This window comes from Elephantulus edwardii, unplaced genomic scaffold, assembly GCF_000299155.1.
Source record: "Elephantulus edwardii isolate Elephantulus edwardi_28Jun2011 unplaced genomic scaffold, EleEdw1.0 scaffold00024, whole genome shotgun sequence".
Classification (NCBI taxonomy): Eukaryota; Metazoa; Chordata; class Mammalia; order Macroscelidea; family Macroscelididae; genus Elephantulus; species Elephantulus edwardii.
In genome coordinates, this window is record NW_006399774.1 from 5268742 (window position 1) to 5280581 (window position 11840).

At 39.6% G+C, this 11840-nt stretch overlaps 1 pseudogene; it reads right to left on the bottom strand.

Annotated features, from left to right (window-relative positions):
* Positions 1 to 4613: 4613 nt before the first annotated feature.
* LOC102854488 lies at positions 4614 to 5024 on the bottom strand (annotated as a pseudogene).
* Positions 5025 to 11840: the final 6816 nt, after the last annotated feature.

Sequence of the window (11840 nt, forward strand, 5' to 3'; positions counted from 1 at the left end):
AAGGAAAGTCCTCAACACTTGTGTGACTTTCATCCTTTCTCCAGCTTCATAGGGTTTCTGGAGGCAAGCTATTATGGAAATGGATGCCACTCCTGCTTCCAAGCTTGTTTTAATTGGGGAGCTCCACCAAACACTGTCCACCATGGGTGGCCATTCTCGCATTTGACACATCAGTGTCACAGTGTTCAGCATCACAGCAACCACAGTACCTCTGTTCAGCAATGTATTGTTCCTCCACCCTCCCAAGCATGACATCCCACTTCAAGGACTGAGACCTCCTTGCAACATGTCCCAAGTATGTCAGATGGTTTCATTCATATACATATACTTTATATAATCCTTCATTTACATCATTTCATATAATCATTCATATTCATTGTACTTTATGGAAGTAATTACTGTTGATCCATGCCCATTGACTCTTTCCTATTCTTACGCCCTCCACAACCACCCATTAACTCTGTGGTCTTAGTAATTCCCACTCTTTTCCTTTTTCTGTTCTCTTCTCCCTTTCCCTTTTGGACACATATACACACGTCTTAATATTCTTAATATTCTTCTATTCTTACAATAGTAATCTTATGCAGTATTTGTCCAATGAGAATGAGTTCACTCAGCATGATGCTCTCCAGTCTCTCCCACTTCATATATTTTACAAAATGTTTGCTTCTGAGTGCTGCAAAGTATTTCATGTGTGAACGAACCACACTTTCTCAATCCATTTGTTTCTTGATGGGCATTTGGGCTGTTTACATTTTCTTGTTATAATGAATAACCCTGCTAAGAACATAGGTGTACTCATCTCTATTTGGGTTTCAGTTCTATTTTCCTTGGGGTCTATTCTTAGCAGAGGAATGCCTGGGTCATGTGGGATTTCTATGTTCAGCTTCTTAAGGAAATGCCAAACTGCCTTCCAGAATGGCTGTTTCATTTTAAAATTCCATCAGCAGTGCATGAGAGTTCCAATCTCTTCACATCCTCTCCCACATTTATTGCTTGCTGTCTTGTTAAACTTTACTACTCCTAGTAGGATAAGATAGTATCCTATTGTTGTTTTGATTTACATCTCTCTGATCACCAGTGATTTTGAGCATTTTTTCATTAGTCTGTTGGCCATCCAATTATCTTCCTTTGTGATGTCTTTTCATGTTTACTCATTTTGTTACTGGGTTACCAGTTTTGTTTTGTAAAGGCTCTGTAGTATTCTGCAAACTTTCCTTTTGAGACCTTGTCTGACATATCATTACTAAATGTTTGTTTCCCAGTCTTTAGCTATTCCCCCACCCTACTGGAAAAATTTTCTGATACACACAGTAACTTTTTAGAAGGTCTTGTTCATCAGTTTTGTCCTTCCTTCGTTGTGCATTTCTGGTGACCTTTGCAAGCCTATCTGTGCCATAAACTAGGATTTCTAAGCTTGGTACCATCTTATCTCTTTTGTTCCTCATGATCTGGGACTGTACCCCTTGTCCTCTGATCCGCCTAGTTGATGTTTGTGTATGGTGTGAGATGTGGATCCTGTCCCAGTTTTCTGCAGGTAGATGTCCAATTTTTCAAGCACCATTTGTTAAGGGGGTTGTCATTTCCCTGTTTGTTAGGTTTTGATTCTTTGTCAACTACCAATTGACTGTAGGTTGTTGTTATGTGTGATTGAGTCACCTGCAACTCATAGCAACCCTATGTACAGTAGTTCTGAATCCTGTTTATCGTGAGGCAAGTCTCACTGACTCAGACACACCTACCCCCATAACCCCAGTTCCTGTGTCAACCCATCTCTTCCAGGGTCATCCTCTCTTATGCTGTCCCTCCATCCTTCCAAGAATGATGTTCTTCTCCAGGGACTGTTGGTAGACAGATTGATTTCTGAGTTCTCAAATCTATTCCATTAGTCTACGTGTCTGTCATTGTACAACACCATGCTGTTTTGATTATTAAGGCTGTGTAGTAGCTTTTGAGATGATGGAGTGCTATGCCTCCCACTTCTTTTTTATTTTTTCAAAAGAGCACTGCTTATTGAGGATCCCTTTCTTTTTCTAAATAAACTTGCCAATTGCCCTTCCTACCTCTTTTAAAAGATATGTTTTGTATCTGTATTGGGATTGTGTTAAACAAGTAGATGGCTTTGGTTAGATTGTCATTTTCACTACAGGGAGACTTCCTGTCTATGAACAGGGAATACGTTTCCATTTAGTTAGGTCTCTTTTTGTTTATTTTAGTAGCGTCTTGTACTTTTCTTTATAAAGATCTGTAGTGTCTCTAGCTAGGTTTATTCTTAAGTATTTCATGTTGTGACTGTAAGTGGTATTACATGCTTTGTTTCCTTTTCCATGTTTTCTTTGTTAATGTACATAAATCCCCCAGTTTTTGTATATTGACCTTGTATCCTGCTCCTCTACCAGGACTAACAGGTTTGTTGTTGAGTCTTTGGGGTTTTCTGTGTACACTATCATAATTGTTTGCATAGAGTGGCGGTTTTACCTCCTCTTTGCCAGTTTGGATGCCTCTCATTTCCTTCTCTTGTCTTCTTGCCCTGGTGCTTGCTTCCAGTATGATATGGAATAGGAGTGGTGATAGCAAGCATCCTTGTGTGGTCCCTGCTGTACGTTTTGAGATCAGGGACTGTGATATTTCTTACATTGTCTTTCTTCAGTATTCCTTTATGTATTTAGGATTGTTTTCCTTTCCACAGAAAGTTGGTATGCTTCTTTTCCATTTGAGTAAATGAAGTTGGAATTTAGACTTGGGTTGCATTATGTCTATAGATAATTTTGTATTGTTGTTAGGTGCTGTTGAGTTGTCTGCAAGTTACAGTAACCCAATAACCAATAGATTTAACCTTGCTCTATCCTGCACCATCCTCAAAATCATTGTCATGTTCAAGCCCATTGAGGTTTGTGGTGTTGTTCACTTTGAGTAGTATCGACTTTTTCACAATGTTAAGCCTTCCATTTGAAGAGCAGGGAATCTTTCCTTTATAAAGTTCACTTTCAGTTTTTGTAGCATTGCTTTATAGTTTTCAAAAATGCCAAGCAAAGTCTTCTCTTTTTATTCTCCAATTATAGGTCTGTGCATATTCTATTTAAATAGTTTGCTTTGTCATCTTGAGCTGCCCTTTGAAATCTTCTGTTTAGCTCTTTTACTTCAACATCTCTTCCTTTTATTTTGTTTTCTTGAAACTCCATTGGCATTTTCAGGGCCTCTTCTGACATCCATTTCGGTTTTTTCTTTCCCCTTTGTCTTTGTAGTAACTTTTTGCTCTCTTCCTGTATAATATCCTTCATGTTATCCCGCAATTTAAATGGTCTTCGATCATTGGTGTTCAATTCCTCAAACTTATTCTTAATGTAGTTTTTAAATTTCGGTAAAATAGACTCAAGATCATATTTTGGTTCTCATGGACTTCTTTTCATTTTCCTCAGCCTCCGTTTGAATTTGCACATGAGTGCTAGATGCTGTGTTCCACAATCAGCACTTAACCTGGCTTTAACTGCTGATATTGACTTCCTCCATTGATTTCTTCCATGATGTAGTCAATCCAATTTCTATGCAGTTCATTTGATGAGGTCCATGTGTGAAAACACCATTTGTCTTTTTTAAAACAGATATTTGCTATGAATAAATCTTTGAACATATGATATTTGAACATTCTATTTCTGGCTTCATTTCTGGTCTTTTGCTCGGAGAGGCTATTCCTTGGAGAGGAACATCATGCTTGGAAAGGTGAAGGGACAGTGAAAGAGAGGTAGGCCCTTAACCAGATGGATTCACACAGTGACTTCAGCAATGCCTTCAAGTGTGTCAGAGATCATAAGGCTAGGACAGGATAGAATAGGGTTCGTATCATTTATTGGGTCGCTAAGAGTCGTACTGAACTTGATAGTACCTAACAACAACAACAACAATCTGCTATGTAAGTTTTCTACATAATAAAAGCGAAATATTTAAGAGGATGATGCCAATGTGTTGCCAACAATTACAAAGCTCTTGGACCTGTTTCTTTCCTATGTGTATTCACCTGTAATATGAGAAGAACAATAATATACCACAAAACAATATGCGAATGGTTAGTGAAGTATTTGCTGGCACTTGGCAGATGGCAAGCATCCAATAAATCTAGTTACTCGTCATATAGATGCAGTGATCTCTGTGTACAATATACAGAAATTATATTCCATAAATCTCCTACCAATAAAACTTACTAGCCTTATAGAGACAGTGATTTCTGTGTTCGATATACAGAAATGTTATTCCGTTTTCTACAAAATCTCTTACCAATAAAACTTAATACTAGTCTTAAAGATACAATGATCTTGTATTCAATATACAGAAATATTATTCTGTTTTCTACAAAATCTCTTACCAATAAAACTTAATACTAGTCTTATAGATACAATGATCTTGTATTCAATATACAGAAATGTTATTCCATTTTCTACAAAGTCTCCTACCAATAAAACTTGTTACTAGTCCTATAGCTGCAGTGATCTGTGTTCGCCGAGATCTATTTTTTTTTTTTTTCAGTTCAATGAAAGAGACTTTATTGAGGGCCCAGGGTCATGGGCTCAGAAGAAGGCCACCTGCAAGAGGGAAGGGAGCCAGTGAAGAGCGGGCTCTTATTTGACCTTCTTCTTGGGGCGCAGGTTGTTGGTGTGCCCACACTTCTTGCCGCAATTGACAGCACGGGGATGCAGGCGAGCATAACACTTGCGGCAGATCATCTTGTCGCAGTTGTATTTCTGGGCGAGCTGACGCAAGGAAGGCTCAATAATGCCACCACGGAGACGCAGCACCAGATGCAGGGTGGACTCTTTCTGGATGTTGTAGTCTGAGAGTGTACGGCCATCCTCTAGTTGTTTGCCCGCAAATATCAGACGCTGCTGGTCAGGAGGGATGCCCTCCTTGTCTTGGATTTTGGTTTTGACATTCTTGATGGTGTCACTGGGCTCGACCTCAAGAGTGATGGTCTTGCCAGTCAGGGTCTTCACAAAGATCTGCATCTTTGCGTCTGCCGCTCGGCCGCCTCGCTGTAAAGAAGAGGGCGACCGAGATCTATTTTTTAACCCTTTGCAAAGCCAGTTAATCAGTAAGCCTCATGCTAATTGTTCCCAGCTGCTGTTATGGAGAATGTCTTTTAACTTCTGATAGATAATATAAGGAGTTATCACTCAATCTGGGGACAGATCTTGTGCTGTATTCCAGAAATAAAAAAGTATTTTAGTATATTTTCTTTAACAGTAGTAAACCAAATGGTAAAGCAAGTAGGATAAAGGAATAGTACAGAATGTACTTACAGTGGAATAATTTAAGGGAATCCTGGTATGGAACAGTTACGTGATCAGCTATAGCCTAGGAGATACTATGACAATTCCATTTTGCCACACGGGATCTCTGTGAGTTAAGAGTGACTCGACATAATATGCCCAACAACAACAACAACAACAACAACAACTAAAATTTACAAATTCCTTCCAAATTATAAAAAAAAAAAAAATCAGAGATAATTGGAGGGCACGAGGGACCTCTGGTGGCAAGAAGCTGCACTGCAATACCGAAGGCACAAGGTTAGAGGCCACCAGCCCCTCTCTGTGGGAGAAGGATGCGCAATTTCCTCCTGTCCTTAAGATTAACTGCCTCCGAAAACCCACCAGAGGGTCAGCTATGGGTTGGTTCCAACTGTACGATACACAGCAACAAGTGTCTACTAGGGCAAATAATATAATTTGAGACGAAGAAATGGTCATGGCTGAGCAAAAGGATACAATAATGTTACTGAAGGGTACATATGAGGATTATTGAAGCGCAAACCATTGTGTTATATATAATTATATACACACTTCTTTGTCTCCCATTACATATCTTCTGATGTTAAAGCCCTTCAGGTGATAATCATCAAATGTTGGCTGTTTTCAAATACATCAGCCTTAAAATCTGTTTACTTATTTTTCTTAATGCCTTAGACATTATTATTGTTATTAATATGTGTCATCTACTTGATTATGACTCATAGCGACTCTAGAACCAATAACCAGAACCCTGACCTATCCTAAAAAAATTTAAAAAGTCTTACCATCTCTGACACACCTGTCACCATTGCCACAGTCACTGTGTCACTCCATCCCAGCTAGGGTCTTCCTTTCCTGCACGGACCCTTTACCTTTCCAAGCACGATGTCCTTCTCTGAGGACTGATCCCTCCTGGCGACATGACCAGCGTATGTGAGATGGAACTACAAAGTTCTTGCCTCCAAGGAGCAAGCTGCTTTCACTCTCTCCAGGACAAACTTGTTTTTCCCCTTTGTGGTCCATGAGCTGTTCAATATTCTTCTCCAGTATCATAACTCAAAGACATCAGTTCTTCATCTGTTATCCTTACTCACTGTCCAGCTCTCAGATGCATAGCAAGCAATTAAGAATATCATGGTCTGGATCGGGCACACCTGAGTCTTTAGTCTCACATCGTTGATTTTAGCACTTGAGAGACGAGAGAGACATCCTTGACAGCAGATTTTCTCAGTGTAACTTTTCTTAGGATTTCCTGATTGCTGGAGTCAAGAGTGTTGATTGTAGAACCAAGCAAGATAAAATCATTAAGACCTCCAATCTTTTCTTCTTCTATCATGACACTGCCTGTTGGCCCTGCTTTGAGGATCATTGTATTCATGATGTTGAGACGCAATGCATATTTGAAGGCTACAGTCTTTGATCTTCTAGAGCAAACACTTCAAACCCCCCTCTGTTTCGGTGAGCAAAGGGAATACATATATGGTTCTCTTCCAACCAGTTGGACACTTGTCCTCCAGATTTCTTGGCACAGTCTGATGAGCAGGACTCCATCTGCATGTTGAAATATATCAGCTGGGATTCCATCAATTCCTGGGGCCTTATTAAATGTCCAGAGCCTTGGACATGGCCCAGACTGATATAGAACTAGCCATGCATTTCATGAGTAGTTTGAAACTAGCAAATCAATCTAGTGCTTTGGTGATTCTTAGTCTATTCTGAAGACAGGAGTTTTCTTCATAGTCATAATAACACAGATGTTAACAAAGACATTTTAATGGAATTGATTCAGGTGAATTGTTCACCTAAGTGTGTTCCAAGGGCTGTCAGAACAACGCCTCTGATTTGTAAATGTAGAGGGAAAGCATTTCTCTGTCTCTTGCTTCTTGCTTCAGCTCTTTTCTTGCTGAGGAGTCTGAGGTGACTCAGAGCTGACCCTCTAGCCCGTTTTCAGGAAGCTACAAGCCATGTTCTCAAGCTAAAGGTGGGTGACTCTCCTCCGCAGCCCTCAGGCCTGCCTTTAATTGTTTTTGGTGACATATTCTTCTAGGCTGTATAACCCTGGTGTGTCCACTTGCCGCACAGAGGTAACTCATGGTTGCTGGGAAGCCAAACACTGTGACACTGATGAGTCAAATGCAAGAATGGTCACCCATGGTGGACAGTGTTTGATGGAGCTCTACAATTGAAACAAGCTTGGAAGCAGGAGGGCATCCACTTCCATAAATAGCTTGCCTCTGGAAACCCTATGAACTTGGAGAAAGGGTGAAAGTTCTACAGGTAACCAAGTCTTTCCTTCATAGGGTCACTATGAGTCACCTACAACTCAACGGCACTTAACAACAACAACAAAAACAGCATAAATCACATGAGAGAAGATTGTCCATCTTTCTTCTTTAGAGGAATCAGTAGATTCAACTTGCCGGAGAAGCCATACTGCCGGGTCAGCAGCACACCTCCTTACAGACTATGCTGTCAGAGCTGTGTCTTGCCTGTTGAGCTCTTGCCTGAAAGTTATCCATCTTCCCTCAAGCTTTGCTAACATGTCTGCGAATCTGTGACAGTGAAATTTATTTGTGTTTTCATCCTGAAAATCTGAGAGGAATAGAGATGATTGAGTTAATGAAGTGAAAGAATGTCAACCAAAAAAGAATTCACAAAATTTCTCCTATCAGTTACATCACTACTATTGCTTATTCAAACTTTGAAGTGTGAAATTGACTTCAGATTAAATGACTTTCACAAAAGAAGGAATAAATTGCTGAAATGTGACTAGACAATCCTGTTGGTGCTTGATTGAGGGAAAGGAACACCAAAATAGTTCTAATCCAACCAGATGTTCCTTTAGTTTTTAATTATAAAGTCTTGTGTGTGGCATATTTTATAACATGGAGATTTTACACAAATATTGATGTTCTCATTTTTAATAATCAGTATTCTAAAATATCTGTTCAGCTACTCTCACTTTAACACAAAAATAAAGGAAGAGAAGGAAATGTTGACATTAAACACTTAAAAAAAAGTTTATAGACTCCCTTAGACTCACAGCAATTTCCATTTTTCAAACTGAAGGGAGCAATGGACCTGTAGCCTTTGGTCTTACTAGTAGCACTTTTCCAATAGCATCTACTCAGTTCCTGTTTCCTTATTACTTTGGTAATTCTTAAAGTTTTTCATAATACCCTTACATATTTAGTAGACCACAGTAATTATAAATACAGCTTTTATATACACTAAGAAGAAAAAGTCATGATGCATTAATACCCCTTTAGTTGTCATCACATAAAACCACACCTGCAGTATTAACTCGGTATTAACTAATGTATGCCTTTATTGAGAGCCAAGCTATTCATAATGAAGCCACTACTGTGTTACTCAAAGCTTCTTGCCTTTGAAGGGTTTACACTTTGTGGAGAAGACGTTATAAGTAAACAGTTAAAAGGGTGATAACACAAACAAATGACAAAAAGCCTCAAGCCCAATTGTCACTGAGCTGGGACCATCTCATAGCTGATCCTCCAGCAGGTGTCCGAGGCTCTAAACCACACAGGAGTGACACATCTTTCTCACATGGACCCACTGGTGGATTTGAACGGCCAGAGAGGCATCTCCTTTCGGTTAGCAGCCCAATTCTCTACTGACTATGTCAACCTCAGAGAAGTGCAAATAGGATATTTATGGAGGATTATCCGGCATACAGAGTTGAGAGTAATGATTAGAAGAAATGTTGCTAATTTTAGCATTACTTTCGTGTCTTTTTATCTTAAATATGGTTTACATAAAGGAGACTCTTCTAAAATCACTCATATAACTAGTAAATGTACAGAACGTTCTGTATTCCGGAGCTGTCTTGCATCTTTTAAGTCAATCCCTCAGTGTGACTGGCCTCAGATCTCTAATTCCCCGGGGAGAAAGGGTCCCCATCTACAACATCCACATCAGCTTGATCCCTGTGAGATCAGGCACACCCCTACATTCCAGCATCTTCTATCAGCCATCCCTCACAAGGTTTTCACTACTCAACTCCCATATTTGCTGATCCATGACAATGGCCTCTTAGGACTCACAGACTCTCAGGATTACGGAGTTTTTTTTGCTGGTTATATGGTGATTGAAAAGTGGTCCCTATTATGTAAGCTGTATTTCATTAAAAAAAAACACAAAACAAATAAAACTTCGAAAGAATGAAAACCCTAAGAGCTCTGGTGGCCTAGTGGCAAGAAGCTGCACTGTAGCCCTGAAGGCATGTGGTTTGAGGCCACCAGCAGCTCTGTGGGAGAAGGATGGACAATCTCTTTCCATGCAATTAACTGCCTCTGACCCAGAAGGTCCGTTATGGGTCGGTTCCAACTCAATGGTACATAACAACACAACAACAATGAAAAAGATAGCATTTTTTCTAATCACTATCCACAATATGACACTGTAACAGGTTACAGTCTAATTAGAAACTTGGGATACAATTCTCGAATCAGAATAACTTGTCAGACGTGCTTGCACGCTGACCTCCTCTGACCTTCAGCCTCAGGACTTTGAACCTGCCTCCTTGTTCTGGGACTGGGTAAAGAAAGCTCTTTAAACCAAAGTTTTTTTTAGTTCTTCCAGTTATGTGTATACCATCACGTGGCCTGGTTTGTAAGGGGCTGCACTGTTAACCTGAAGGCAGAACATCTCTGGCAAGTTCAAATGAGTTATGAGTCAGTTCTGACTCAATGGCAATGAATTTGGGGACCCCCCCAAGAACATGCATATACACAATATCCCATCAATAAACCTAAGCAAAAATGCTGGGCTCTGGCTCCATGGGGCAGGAATTCTAGATCACTCTTTCTCACGCAGCCTCTGATTTGCTGCCATTTCTTCTTCTACTGCTGCTGTGTCTCCCTGTCATTCTGTCTGAATAAGAGCCTCTGTTCCAAAAAGGATGCACGTCACCCTCTTCACTTTCTTGATGAGAGTGCGATATCCTTTTTCTCCTTTGAGCTCACTCAATTTAAACCTGGAGGGATCAGAAAAATTACCAATGTCCAAGTTAGTGGTCTACACAACTTACGTGTTCTCACCCCAAAAGTAATATTGTTTACAAGCTACTCAATCACTCTGTGGTCCACAAATAATCCATATTTGCATATGCCTTCCCAGGCATGTAATGAAAGCCAAAGCCCATTTGTTAGAAACGTCACATTGATTAATCAAACACACCTGGCACAGTCACCACTAAGGAGACTTCTGCTACTTTAGATTAATTACTTTTCATTAAGTTACTTTGTGTGTAAATTCAGCATATAGTCTTGAAAAACAGACGCTGTGCAAATATGTCATCTTTTATTGGGAGTTCTCTTCCAAAGTATGTACATATTATGTATTTTTGTTTGTTCACCTCTGGGTACACATTGTTTAAAGTTACAGTTATTATGAATAAAGGCTGGAACACAGCATTGACACAGAACTGCCCGGAGTTCAACCTAGGTTTAGAAAGGCTGTCCCACCTGCGTATCAATGCTGATGTCAGATGGATTCTGGCTGAAAACAATGAGTATGAGAAGAATATTTATTTGTGCTCTATTGACTATAAAAAGGCATTTGTGTAGATCCTAACATATTATGGCTAACATTGAGAATCCCAGATAATTATGCTTATATAAAACCTATCCTTAGACTAAGACACTTTTTTTCTAGCAGAACAAGGGAATATTGAAAGGTTTAAAAATTTAAAAAAAAGGAGTGTGTCAGGATTGTGTCCTTTCTTCATACCTACTTATCTGTACGCTGTTCAAGAACTTGAACTCTGAATCAATATTGGAGAAAGACGTCAATAACCTGTGTGAGGCAGATGACAAAACCTTACTTGTTGAAAGTGAGGAGGACTTGAAACACTTGCTGAAAAAACCCGAAGACTATAAATATGGATTACATCTCAACATCAAAGAAAGAAAAATTCTCACCACTGGACCAGTAGACAACAACAGTACAGATAAACATCTTGATGTCAAGCAAAAAAAAAATTCTCACAGATATCAATAGGCAACATCATGGTAGTTTGAGAAAACATTGAAATTTTCAATTATTTTATCCTACTTGGATCTATAACAACACCCTTGGTACCAGTAGCCAAGAGATCAGAAGATAAATTGCATTGGGAAAGTCTGCAGTCAGGGACCTCTCCAAATGATTGAGAAACAATGATGTCAGTTTGAAGACTAAGTTGAGCCTGATACAAGCCATGGACTTTTCAATCTCTTGGTACACATTTGAGAGCTGGAGAATGAACAAGGATGACAGAAGAAGAATTGATGCCTCTGAACAGTGATATGGGGAGGAGTACTGACTATCTCCTTGACCGACAAAGAACAGACAGGTCTTAGAGAAAGCGCAGCCAGAGTGCTCCTTGAAGGCAGATGCCAAAGCTTCATCTCTTATATTTGGATATGTTGTTAGAAGAAGCTATTCCTTGGAAAGGGACATCATGCTTGGAAAGGTAGAGGGTCAGTGAAAGAGAGAAAGATCCTCAACCTGATGGGTTGATGTTGTGACTGTATTAGTGAGTTCAAGTGTGTAAAA